This window comes from Leptodactylus fuscus, chromosome 6 (genome assembly GCF_031893055.1).
Source record: "Leptodactylus fuscus isolate aLepFus1 chromosome 6, aLepFus1.hap2, whole genome shotgun sequence".
NCBI lineage: Eukaryota > Metazoa > Chordata > Amphibia > Anura > Leptodactylidae > Leptodactylus > Leptodactylus fuscus.
Window position 1 is genome coordinate 59,995,450 of NC_134270.1, and position 14,667 is coordinate 60,010,116.

At 44.3% G+C, this 14,667-nt stretch overlaps 1 protein-coding gene across 3 annotated transcripts in view; it reads right to left on the reverse strand.

Annotated features, from left to right (window-relative positions):
- Window positions 1-14,667, reverse strand: part of ROBO3 (roundabout guidance receptor 3) — a 290,365-nt gene that overhangs the window by 28,583 nt on the left and 247,115 nt on the right. The gene's annotated exons all lie outside the window — the stretch shown is intronic.

Sequence of the window (14,667 nt, forward strand, 5' to 3'; positions counted from 1 at the left end):
AGACATTAGATGCAAAGGATGGCAATTTTTATGGAGAGAAAGCAGACTAAGCTCACCATTCTTTTTACATGCAATGAACACAAGACAAAGGAAACGCCAAAGAATTGTTTAGATACTAGAACAAAATGGCAGTGTAATAAAATGGTTTTCTGTTTGGCAGCAACCTTTTCTTTCCTTTCTCTTTAAGGAAGTGCCCCTTCCTGCATCTCCAAGTCTAACCACACAGCACCAATATTGCTACAATTCCCAAGATCTCCATGAGAACATGTAAAAAGGCTGGTGGATTACAGGATCTTCAAGGAAAATAAAGTAATTTTAAGGGAACTGGTGATATATGAATCATGAAGATCAAGATCGGTTGGAGGAAGAGGTACAGAAAAGGAGCCATTCAGCGTCAAGAGCAGCATCAAGGATCTGTCAATCACTTGTAGGCAGTCAAAGATGGGTCAAACTGGGAGATAACCATCCTGAATATAGAGACACCAACATCTCCCAGGGGATCACCAATGGACCATTTGATCCAACGGACAAAACTAAAACTAGGATGGGTTCGAATCCAGCCAGGAACAACATCTGCAAGGAGTTTGTATGTTCTCCCCGTGTTTGCATGGATTTCCTATATGGGGCTCACAATCTACATTAAAAAAAATAAATAAATAATCAAAACTTGGAATTTATGCCGGGAGAGCAAAATACAAGATACTGAGGTATTATGCAAATCAGTACTTATAATATAACCAGAAAAAAATGCTGGAGTGCTTCTTTAAGACTTAGATAGTGTTTCTAGGGATGGTAACTGTGGTGTATTTTTCCTTTACTTGGAAATATTTTCAAGGTTCTTACTCCACCCACAAGGCTCTTCCATAACACACACTGCAGAATCTAAGGTAAAGTTCTACCATAAGCCTCCTTCTCATCTACCCATGAGTCATTGCAGGCTGGTGAACCTGGCTTCCTGCGGGACCATTAACTCATAGCAGTCCTCGAATTCACATGACAAGTCTCATTTTTTGTTCCTGGGCAAAGAGCTGCAGCCGAGACAATATGATGCTATTAACTGCACATGGGACACAGGAGTTGCATTAACCTACTGACTCTAACACAAGGAAGGAACAAAAATAACGCTGAAGATTTCACTCCCCACTGAATCCGTGCATCAATTTTTAAGCAAATATTTAGCGTGCACGCCATGTTTAGTAAGTTATTCATGAGTAACCTCCATTTTACCCTGCAGCATGAATCCACTGTGCTGCTGCCTAAACTATAACTAATGTATCATCCTTCGTGTACTGGATACGCCTTTGATATTCATAGAACCCCATAAATGGCCGTTGTTCCTTGCCTTTGGTGGGCACATACGTTTTTCTTTTTGCTGTGTTCTATAGGAGTGCTTCCATCTCCATAAACACCTGAATATGTATATATTTCTCTAATGTGTAGTTTGGGGTGTGAGAATCAGCAAGTGATGAGATTGGGGTTCCCCGAGAAGTTACAGCTGTGGTTTATTCCTGTTTGATGTTCTGTCCCCGGAGAGCTGCGGTCCCTGCAAAGCGGCAGGTGGATTCTATATTTACTAGTCTCATAGAATGAGCCAGTGATTTTCTGACCTGTTTTCTGTAGCCATGCGAGTGACTCAGAGCGGCTCAATGCTGTCACACAGCTCGGGATATAATGAATCGTTTCCAACACACCAACTGAGTAAAAGCCACAGTTATAAAAGACAGTAGAATTCTCAGTGGGCCATATAAAAGGCAAAGTTCACACTGGGGATTCTTTAGAGCGCGATTCTTTTTTTTCCCTCTTCCAATAAGATCTATACAGAATAGAAAACTGATGAATAGGAAATGAAATTTTCCAAACTTATTTTTAACCCATCAACTATTAAAGGGATTTTATCATTAGAATCCCTTTTTTTAAAAAAAAAAAGTACTATCACGTTGGAATAGCCTTAAGAAAGGCTATTCTTCGCCTTCCTTAAGAATTCTTCTCTGTGCCGCCGTTCCGGTGATATTCCTGTTTTTTTCTGTATGCAAATGAGTCTCCAGACAGCTCAGAGGGCATCCCCCTGCGCTCAAACAACACAGGGGGCATCCACTGCGTTGCCTGAAGACTCTACAGCAATGCCCTTCTTCTTCTACAGCCGCACGCGTCCTCCTGCATTTTCTTCCGGCGAGACTGCCTTCACTCGTGTAGGGGCCACAAAAAGATGGCTGAAAAGACATGCGCAGTAGTTCTACGGAGTACAGAACATACTGAGCATGCTCAGTAGCAATGTACCAGTATCACTTACGCGGAAGAAGACGCAGAGGACATGCGCGGCTGTAGAAGAAGGGCGTCACTGGAGAATCTTAGAGGTGACACTTTTGTAATAGAGGTGACTGACCTCTGCATAAGCAATGCCGCCCCTGCTACCTCTTGTGTCACCCCCTCTACCTCATAGATTTTAAGCTCTTGCGAGCAGGGCCCTCAGTCCCATTGTGTGAAAAGACTTTCTTTGTAATGTATCTTTCTGTCTGTATTTGAACCCTACAAATTGTACAGCGCTGCGGAATATGTTGGCGCTATATAAATAAAATTTATTATATATTATTATTATTATTATATGCAAATGAATCTCCAGACAGCACAGGGGGCGATCCCTGCATATGGAGAAAACCAGGAATATCACCGGAACAGCGGCGCAAAGAAGAATTCTAAAGGTAGGAGAAGAATAGCCTTTCGTAAGGCTATTCCTACGTGGTAGTACTGAAAAAATTCTATCATTATAATCCCTTTAAACACATAAACTCGCCTAAAAAAGTGTTTTCTTTCCTATTAAAACCAAAGAAGGGGATCCACAAAATGATGATAGTCATCACTTCATGCACGTCATGATTCATAGAATAATGAAAGTCATTACTCCATGCATATCATGTGCATCACAGCATTCAATTTGAAGAAACAGAGCTGCAGTGTAAATCATGAGGGACTGTTTGCCGTCATGTATGGTTTCCTATGCGTCCCCTCCCATATGCTACAATTGACACATTATGTAGAAATTTTCAAGAGACCCAGTGAAAGCCTGCTCCTGTCATGGAATCACTGGCGCAGGGTGAGGCCTGGGATTAGTACGGACCACTGCACCTGTGTGATGGCAGAACACGGGGCGGAGCAGGTGCACATACCTGTCCCAGACACAAAAAGGAAAACAAACAATCCCCATTCCCGGTGCTCCCACATAAAAGGGCCTAGCCGCTGGCTGAACACAGCACCGAAGAACACAAAAGCTTCTTGTATATTTGAACAAACATCAAACACGTTTCAAACATGACAGAATGTTTGTCATTCCAGGTCAACAAGGTCGGTGGAAGTCTGTAGATCAGAAGAAGATGAAGCTTGTAGGAAGTTCACATGTGAAAAGGGCAAACCGTGATGATATATTTACTAAACATACACAGAAGACTGCAAAGGGAAAAAAGGTAGGAGCAAAGGAGGCAGATATGACTGAAAAGATAGAAAAAGATAGAGAGTGATTGCGGAGAGAGCTATGAGATAGATGATAGATAGATAGATAGATAGATAGATAGATAGATAGATAGATAGACAGATTAGACATGAATAGAAGACAGATTGTTACTAGAAATACAGATCGACAGAGAAAGATTCCTGACTAATATTTCAGGTCCTACTATTTGTCTTCCTGTTTTAGCAGCGCTGCACTTGGGGTTTCAGACTCGGCAGCCGCCCTCGTCCTTGCTGCTTGTAAAATATTAAACACTTTCTCATCAGATCAAGCACAGCTACAGTAAAATCATTTGCAAGCCCTGTATTAAAAATGTATGCACCGTGTCTACTGCACCCAATGTGCCGGGGCAATCAGAGTTCAGAGCCTGACAGCTTGCAGCGGCCCCCGCAGCCCCCCTCCCACATCACACAAATAACAAGCCATCATTACAATATCAGGAGCCTACATTCCTCAGCTACCCAAATATGTGCCCCACGCCTAATACAACATTCACTTCCCATCATTAAAATCTCCTCATTCTAGGCCTACTTGTATGTGTTTCATTTACACAGAATCGCCGTGTTCCAGGTAAGACAGGATATCAGAATGCAACGTTCTACTGTACTTTCATTTCAAAGTATTTTAAGATTTCCTCTTCTTGTTGGTGACTGTAGGCGTTCCTTATCTTACCAGAACCCAAAAGCCTGTTCTCATCATATCCAACTGACACAGGTAATGTTTTTCTCTCATGAGAGAGAAGCTCTGACACACTGTAATGTTCCGCATCTGTGTCATCAGGACAAGACCAGGCTTGGTTTTCACCTTCTGAATGTAAACAGTCATGTTAAATGCATTTAAATGGCCAATAAGTTTCCAGACAACTTAGTTTCATTTAATGTGATTCTGAACCAAAATGTGACACACTTTAATTAAAAATGTGACTGTTTTATGGCTTAAAAACCTGTCTAAAGTTCCTGCCACTAGGTGTTTTCTTTCTAGCTAATTTGCAGTTCACTCCCTGTTACTAAGGAAATCCGTCTATAGATACATTAGATAAGTCAGACATATTCATAATGAGTGGAAGGAGATAGAACTGGTCTCTTCGTACAGTGAATGCAGATGGGAGGAGCTGATTCTCCTCAAATCCTCCATACACATCTGGAAACTATTGAAACTGAACATTCTGCAGCATCTCAAAAATTGAAATGTAAGAAAAATCTACTTATGTACTTGTAGCTACTTCTGGCTGCTTGTGTGATTACAGATGGGATATCTCTATTTATTGACAGATTTCTTGATTGTGCTCATAATTTGCACTTTTTCTGTGTCAGGGATCTTGTGGGCTGCATCATGCCTGCATGTATTTGCTGTTTAGTGTTCCTAGATTTCCCATGTAATGCTCACTTTTCTGAACTATCTCTTTGCTACTGTGTAGCTACTATAGGCAGAATTACATGTGAATAAAACAGTATTGGTAGTAATGGATAGGGAGGGCGCAGATTTCTCCTTACTGTACACATTCCTTACCTCATAGACAAAATGTAAAATGTGCTGCAGCCATAAAGTGATTATTAGCAGCAGAAAAACTGATAGAACATCATAAGTGAAGACTTATACAGTCATAGATCAGAGTGCCCAGCAAGACCCCACACATATTTAAACTTTTAATGAAAAGTAAGGCTAGGGACACACAGGACGAGTCTTCTGCATGATGTCCATAGTGGACATCCCATCAGTAGCAAAAAACAGCCAAAATTTGCTGGTTTTTGCCATGACTTTTCAGCTGCAATTCCCGGACAGCTTGGCCTTTGCATTACAGAGGTTGAAATCCACAGTCGACACAAAGTAAACGATTGACAAACTGCAGGTTCAAAAGTCACAGCGTGGGGGGCAACGCGGTGGCTCAGTGGTTAGCACTGTAGCCTTGCAGTGGTGGAGTCCTGGGTTCGAATCCCGCCAGGAAAAACATCTGCAAGGAGTTTGTATGTTCTCCACGTATTTGTGTGGATTTCCTCCGATACTATAAAAGACATACTGATAGGGGGAAAAAAGTACATTGTGTGCCCAGTATGGGGCTCACAATATACATTAAAAAAAAAACAAAAAAAAAAAACTCACAGCGTGAGACACTTTGCAATGTGGGTGTTTTTCTGAAATATATGAATTAAATTTGTTTAAATCCCATCCCCTATGCTGCTACTGTATATTACAAAGAATTAGCCGCTAGCAATTCTACCACGTGCAAACGCACCCCATGTGTTCCAGGCTTAAAATACAATGTATATTAGAAAGATACTGTAGTTTATATATAGTCGTAATCACCATGGAGACAGTAGACATGACCTTCTACAATGTAAAATCAACTGTATTGTAAGAGATTACAAGGGGTGAACTGAGCCCATACAGATAGAAATTAACAGCTCAGATTTCCTTTAATGTTTCAGATCAAAACATAAAGCATAAAATCTGGGGTAGAAAAAACCTCAAAAACGTGGGACCATCCGTCAATATCATCTAATTAGATTAGATTTTTGTTTCCAATACAGGTCAAATCCAAGGAGACATCTGATTGGTTGGTACATGGGTCATCTTTTATTATATGAGACGCAGCAATGCTCCTCCTGAGCTAATCTAAGGAACAACTCACGTCAAGAAAATTCTTATGCTTTTCACTTATTGTCACTTATGTAAATGAGTAGAGATGAGCGAACAGTGTTCTATCGAACTCATGTTCGATCGGATATTAGGCTGTTCGGCATGTTCGAATCGAATCGAACACCGCGTGGTAAAGTGCGCCATTACTCGATTCCCCTCCCACCTTCCCTGGCGCCTTTTTTGCTCCAATAACAGCGCAGGGTAGGTGGGACAGGAACTACGACACCGGTGACGTTGAAAAAAGTAGGCAAAACCCATTGGCTGCCGAAAACATGTGACCTCTAATTTAAAAGAACAGCGCCGCCCAGCTTCGCGTCATTCTGAGCTTGCAATTCACCGAGGACGGAGGTTTCCGTCCAGCTAGCTAGGGCTTAGATTCTGGGTAGGCAGGGACAGGCTAGGATAGGAAGGAGAAGACAACCAACAGCTCTTGTAAGAGCTAAATTCCAGGGAGAAGCTTGTCAGTGTAACGTGGCACTGACGGGCTCAATCGCCGCAACCCAGCTTTCCCAGGATCCTGAATGGAATACACTGTCAGTGTATTCCCGTATACCCGATATATACCCCGATACCCGTTCCAACGGTGTGCCCCCCCACCTTCACCCCAGAAATACCCTGCAAGTCCCCTAGCAATAGAATTGGGGCTATATACACCCACAATTTTTACTACTGGTATACAGTGCCATTGTCTGACTGGGAATTCAAAGAATATATTGGGAATACAAATACCCTCATTTCTTGCTACTGCCATATAGTGCCAGTTTCTGACTGGTAATTCAAAGAATATATTGGGGTTACGTGCACCCACAATTTTTACTACTGGTATACAGTGCCATTGTCTGACTGGGAATTCAAAGAATATATTGGGGTTATAAATACCCTCATTTCTTGCTACTGCCATATAGTGCCAGTTTCTGACTGGTAATTCAAAGAATATATTGGGGTTACGTGCACCCACAATTTTTACTACTGGTATACAGTGCCATTGTCTGACTGGGAATTCAAAGAATATATTGGGAATACAAATACCCTCATTTCTTGCTACTGCCATATAGTGCCAGTTTCTGACTGGGAATTCAAAGAATATATTGGGGTTACGTGCACCCACAATTTTTACTACTGGTATACAGTGCCATTGTCTGACTGGGAATTCAAAGAATATATTGGGGTTATAAATACCCTCATTTCTTGCTACTGCCATATAGTGCCAGTTTCTGACTGGTAATTCAAAGAATATATTGGGGTTACGTGCACCCACAATTTTTACTACTGGTATACAGTGCCATTGTCTGACTGGGAATTCAAAGAGTATATTGGGAATACAAATACCCTCATTTCTTGCTACTGCCATATAGTGCCAGTTTCTGACTGGTAATTCAAAGAATATATTGGGGTTACGTGCACCCACAATTTTTACTACTGGTATACAGTGCCATTGTCTGACTGGGAATTCAAAGAATATATTGGGGTTATAAATACCCTCATTTCTTGCTACTGCCATATAGTGCCAGTTTCTGACTGGTAATTCAAAGAATATATTGGGGTTACGTGCACCCACAATTTTTACTACTGGTATACAGTGCCATTGTCTGACTGGGAATTCAAAGAGTATATTGGGAATACAAATACCCTCATTTCTTGCTACTGCCATATAGTGCCAGTGTCTGACTGGGAATTCAAAGAATATATTGGGGTTACGTGCACCCACAATTTTTACTACTGGTATACAGTGCCATTGTCTGACTGGGAATTCAAAGAATATATTGGGGTTATAAATACCCTCATTTCTTGCTACTGCCATATAGTGCCAGTTTCTGACTGGTAATTCAAAGAATATATTGGGGTTACGTGCACCCACAATTTTTACTACTGGTATACAGTGCCATTGTCTGACTGGGAATTCAAAGAGTATATTGGGAATACAAATACCCTCATTTCTTGCTACTGCCATATAGTGCCAGTTTCTGACTGGGAATTCAAAGAATATATTGGGGTTACGTGCACCCACAATTTTTACTACTGGTATACAGTGCCATTGTCTGACTGGGAATTCAAAGAATATATTGGGGTTATAAATACCCTCATTTCTTGCTACTGCCATATAGTGCCAGTTTCTGACTGGTAATTCAAAGAATATATTGGGGTTACGTGCACCCACAATTTTTACTACTGGTATACAGTGCCATTGTCTGACTGGGAATTCAAAGAGTATATTGGGAATACAAATACCCTCATTTCTTGCTACTGCCATATAGTGCCAGTTTCTGACTGGTAATTCAAAGAATATATTGGGGTTACGTGCACCCACAATTTTTACTACTGGTATACAGTGCCATTGTCTGACTGGGAATTCAAAGAATATATTGGGGTTATAAATACCCTCATTTCTTGCTACTGCCATATAGTGCCAGTTTCTGACTGGTAATTCAAAGAATATATTGGGGTTACGTGCACCCACAATTTTTACTACTGGTATACAGTGCCATTGTCTGACTGGGAATTCAAAGAGTATATTGGGAATACAAATACCCTCATTTCTTGCTACTGCCATATAGTGCCAGTGTCTGACTGGGAATTCAAAGAATATATTGGGGTTACGTGCACCCACAATTTTTACTACTGGTATACAGTGCCATTGTCTGACTGGGAATTCAAAGAATATATTGGGGTTATAAATACCCTCATTTCTTGCTACTGCCATATAGTGCCAGTTTCTGACTGGTAATTCAAAGAATATATTGGGGTTACGTGCACCCACAATTTTTACTACTGGTATACAGTGCCATTGTCTGACTGGGAATTCAAAGAATATATTGGGAATACAAATACCCTCATTTCTTGCTACTGCCATATAGTGCCAGTTTCTGACTGGGAATTCAAAGAATATATTGGGGTTACGTGCACCCACAATTTTTACTACTGGTATACAGTGCCATTGTCTGACTGGGAATTCAAAGAATATATTGGGGTTATAAATACCCTCATTTCTTGCTACTGCCATATAGTGCCAGTTTCTGACTGGTAATTCAAAGAATATATTGGGGTTACGTGCACCCACAATTTTTACTACTGGTATACAGTGCCATTGTCTGACTGGGAATTCAAAGAGTATATTGGGAATACAAATACCCTCATTTCTTGCTACTGCCATATAGTGCCAGTTTCTGACTGGTAATTCAAAGAATATATTGGGGTTACGTGCACCCACAATTTTTACTACTGGTATACAGTGCCATTGTCTGACTGGGAATTCAAAGAATATATTGGGGTTATAAATACCCTCATTTCTTGCTACTGCCATATAGTGCCAGTTTCTGACTGGTAATTCAAAGAATATATTGGGGTTACGTGCACCCACAATTTTTACTACTGGTATACAGTGCCATTGTCTGACTGGGAATTCAAAGAGTATATTGGGAATACAAATACCCTCATTTCTTGCTACTGCCATATAGTGCCAGTGTCTGACTGGGAATTCAAAGAATATATTGGGGTTACGTGCACCCACAATTTTTACTACTGGTATACAGTGCCATTGTCTGACTGGGAATTCAAAGAATATATTGGGGTTATAAATACCCTCATTTCTTGCTACTGCCATATAGTGCCAGTTTCTGACTGGTAATTCAAAGAATATATTGGGGTTACGTGCACCCACAATTTTTACTACTGGTATACAGTGCCATTGTCTGACTGGGAATTCAAAGAGTATATTGGGAATACAAATACCCTCATTTCTTGCTACTGCCATATAGTGCCAGTTTCTGACTGGGAATTCAAAGAATATATTGGGGTTACGTGCACCCACAATTTTTACTACTGGTATACAGTGCCATTGTCTGACTGGGAATTCAAAGAATATATTGGGGTTATAAATACCCTCATTTCTTGCTACTGCCATATAGTGCCAGTTTCTGACTGGTAATTCAAAGAATATATTGGGGTTACGTGCACCCACAATTTTTACTACTGGTATACAGTGCCATTGTCTGACTGGGAATTCAAAGAGTATATTGGGAATACAAATACCCTCATTTCTTGCTACTGCCATATAGTGCCAGTTTCTGACTGGTAATTCAAAGAATATATTGGGGTTACGTGCACCCACAATTTTTACTACTGGTATACAGTGCCATTGTCTGACTGGGAATTCAAAGAATATATTGGGGTTATAAATACCCTCATTTCTTGCTACTGCCATATAGTGCCAGTTTCTGACTGGTAATTCAAAGAATATATTGGGGTTACGTGCACCCACAATTTTTACTACTGGTATACAGTGCCATTGTCTGACTGGGAATTCAAAGAGTATATTGGGAATACAAATACCCTCATTTCTTGCTACTGCCATATAGTGCCAGTGTCTGACTGGGAATTCAAAGAATATATTGGGGTTACGTGCACCCACAATTTTTACTACTGGTATACAGTGCCATTGTCTGACTGGGAATTCAAAGAATATATTGGGGTTATAAATACCCTCATTTCTTGCTACTGCCATATAGTGCCAGTTTCTGACTGGTAATTCAAAGAATATATTGGGGTTACGTGCACCCACAATTTTTACTACTGGTATACAGTGCCATTGTCTGACTGGGAATTCAAAGAATATATTGGGAATACAAATACCCTCATTTCTTGCTACTGCCATATAGTGCCAGTTTCTGACTGGGAATTCAAAGAATATATTGGGGTTACGTGCACCCACAATTTTTACTACTGGTATACAGTGCCATTGTCTGACTGGGAATTCAAAGAATATATTGGGGTTACGTGCACCCACAATTTTTACTACTGGTATACAGTGCCAATTTCTAACTAGGAATTCAAAATGCGCAAGGCTCCCGGAAAGGGACGTGGACGAGGCCGTGGGCGAGGTCGGGGGAATGGTTCTGGGGAGCAAGGTAGCAGTGAAGCCACAGGGCGTCCCGTGCCTACTCCTGTGGGGCAGCAAGCATTGCGCCACTCCACAGTGCCAGGGTTGCTTGCCACATTAACTAAACTGCAGGGTACAAACCTTAGTAGGCCCGAGAACCAGGAACAGGTCTTGCAATGGCTGTCAGAGAACGCTTACAGCACATTGTCCAGCAGCCAGTCAGACTCTGCCTCCTCTCCTCCTATTACCCAACAGTCTTGTCTTCCTTCCTCCCAAAATTCCGAAGCTTTACAGAACAATAACCCAAACTGTCCCTGCTCCCCAGAGCTGTTCTCCGCTCCTTTCATTGTCCCTCAACCTGCCTCTCCACGTCACGATTCCACGAACCTAACAGAGGAGCATCTGTGTCCAGATGCTCAAACACTAGAGTCTCCTCCATCTCCGTTCGATTTGGTGGTGGATGACCAGCAACCCACCCTCATCGACGATGATGTGACGCAGTTGCCGTCAGGGCATCCAGTTGACTGGCGCATTGTGCGGGAGGAGGAGATGAGACAGGAGTTGGAAGAGGAAGTGGTGGATGATGAGGACACTGACCCGACCTGGACAGGGGGGATGTCAAGCGGGGAAAGTAGTGTGGATGTTGAGGCAGGTGCAGCACCAAAAAGGGTAGCTAGAGGCAGAGGCAGAGGTCAGCAGCTTAGGCGAAGCCAGGCCACACCCGGAATCTCCCAAGATGTTCCAGTTCGTACCCAGCCCCGAAAAACTCCCACCTCGAGGGCACGTTTCTCGAAGGTGTGGAGTTTTTTCAAGGAATGCGCCGAGGACAGATATAGTGTTGTCTGCACAATTTGCCTCTCGAAATTGATTAGGGGCTCTGAGAAGAGCAACCTGTCCACCACTTCAATGCGCCGTCATTTGGAATCCAAGCACTGGAATCAGTGGCAGGCAGCAACGGCAGGACAAAGGCCGCCTGCCGTTCACGCCACTGCCACTGCCTCTGCCTCTGCCTCTGCCACTGCCACTGCTGACTGTGCTGGCGATGCACTCCAGAGGACGAGCCAGGACACCACTTCATCTGCCTCCGCCACTTTGTTGACTTCTACCTCATCCTCCCCTGGTCCTGTCTTATCTCCTTCTCCTGCACCATCAAAGGCACCATCAGGCGTTTCTTTACAACAACCCACCATCTCTCAGACATTGGAGCGGCGGCAGAAATACACTGCTAACCACCCACACGCGCAAGCCTTGAACGCCAACATCGCTAAACTGCTGGCCCAGGAGATGTTGGCGTTCCGGCTTGTTGAAACTCCCGCCTTCCTGGACCTGATGGCAACTGCGGCACCTCGCTATGCCGTCCCTAGCCGTCACTACTTCTCCCGGTGTGCCGTCCCCGCCTTGCACCAGCACGTGTCACTCAACATCAGGCGGGCCCTTAGTTCCGCGCTTTGCACAAAGGTCCACTTGACCACCGACGCGTGGACAAGTGCATGCGGACAGGGACGCTACATTTCACTGACGGCACACTGGGTAAATGTAGTTGAGGCTGGGACTGCTTCCCAAACTGGCCCGGTGTACCTCGTCTCCCCGCCTAACATTCCTGGCAGGGACACGAGAAGAACACCCCCCTCCTCCTCCTCCTCTACCGCCTCCTCCTCCGCCTCCTCCTCCGCCACCGCCTCCTCCTCCGCTGTTAGATTGACCCCAGCTACGAGTTGGAAACGTTGCAGCACTGGCGTTGGTAGACGTCAGCAGGCTGTGCTGAAGCTGATCAGCTTGGGGGACAGACAGCACACTGCCTCCGAGGTGAGGGATGCCCTCCTCGATGAGACGGCAATATGGTTTGAGCCGCTGCACCTGGGCCCAGGCATGGTCGTTTGTGATAACGGCCGGAACCTGGTAGCAGCTCTGGAGCTTGCCGGACTCCAACATGTTCCATGCCTGGCCCACGTCTTCAACCTAGTGGTGCAACGTTTCCTAAAGAGCTACCCCAATGTTCCAGAGCTACTGGTGAAAGTGCGGCGCATGTGCGCCCACTTTCGCAAGTCGACAGTAGCCGCTGCTAGCTTAAAATCTCTCCAGCAACGCCTGCATGTGCCACAACACCGGCTTTTGTGCGACGTCCCCACACGCTGGAACTCAACGTTTCAGATGTTGAATAGAGTGGTTGAGCAGCAGAGACCTTTGATGGAATACCAGCTACAAAACCCTAGGGTGCCACAAAGTCAGCTGCCTCAGTTTCACATCCATGAGTGGCCATGGATGAGAGACCTTTGTGACATCCTACGGGTCTTTGAGGAGTCCACAAGGAGGGTGAGCTCTGAGGATGCGATGGTGAGCCTTACAATCCCGCTCTTGTGTGTTCTGAGAGAATCCCTGATTGACATCAGGGATAACTCAGATCACACAGAGGAGTTAGGGATAGCATCCGATCCGTCACAGCTGGAGAGTAGGTCCACACATCTGTCCGCTTCACTGCGTTTAATGGAGGAGGAGGAGGAGGAGGAGGAGGAGGAAGAAGAGTTGTCCGATGATGTGATGGTGATACAGGAGGCTTCCGGGCAACTTCGAATCGTCCCATTGTTGCAGCGCGGATGGGTAGACATGGAGGATGAGGAGGAAATGGAGATTGAACTTTCCGGTGGGGCCAGAGGAGTCATGCCAACTAACACTGTGGCAGACATGGCTGAGTTCATGTTGGGGTGCTTTACAACCGACAAGCGTATTGTCAAAATCATGGAGGACAACCAGTACTGGATCTTTGCTATCCTTGACCCCCGGTATAAAAACAACATCTCGTCTTTTATTCCGGTAGAGGGGAGGGCCAATCGCATCAATGCTTGCCACAGGCAATTGGTGCAGAATATGATGGAGATGTTTCCAGCATGTGACAGTGGCGGCAGGGAGGGCAGTTCCTCCAGTAGGCAACCAAGTTCTCACCGGTCCACACAAACGAGGGGCACACTGTCTAAGGTCTGGGACACCTTGATGGCACCCCCTCGCCAAAGTGCCGCCACGGAGGGTCCTAGTGTCACCAGGCGTGAGAAGTATAGGCGCATGTTGCGGGAATACCTTTCCGACCACAGCCCTGTCCTCTCCGACCCCTCTGCGCCCTACACGTATTGGGTGTCGAAGTTGGACCTGTGGCTTGAACTTGCCCTATATGCCTTGGAGGTGCTGTCCTGTCCTGCCGCCAGCGTCCTATCTGAGAGGGTGTTCAGTGCAGCCGGTGGCATCATCACTGACAAGCGCACCCGTCTGTCAGCTGAGAGTGCCGACCGGCTCACTTTGATAAAAATGAACCACCACTGGATAGAGCCTTCATTTTTGTGCCCACCTGTGTAAAGCACCCCAACATGAAACTCCATGTCTGTACTCAACCTCTCCAATTCCTCCGCATCCTCATACTCATCCACCATAAGCGTTGCACAATTCTGCTAATACTAGGCTCCCTCCAACATGATTTCCCCCAACTCTGCTGGTTAGAGGCTCCCTCCACCCTGATTTCCACCAACTCTGCTGGTTAGAGGCTCCCTCCACCCTGCTTTCCCACAACTCTGCTGGTTAGAGGCTCCTTCCACCATGAATTTGCCCAAACTGGGCTGTTTAGAGGCTCCCTCCACCATGAATTGGTCCAAACTGGGCTGGTTAG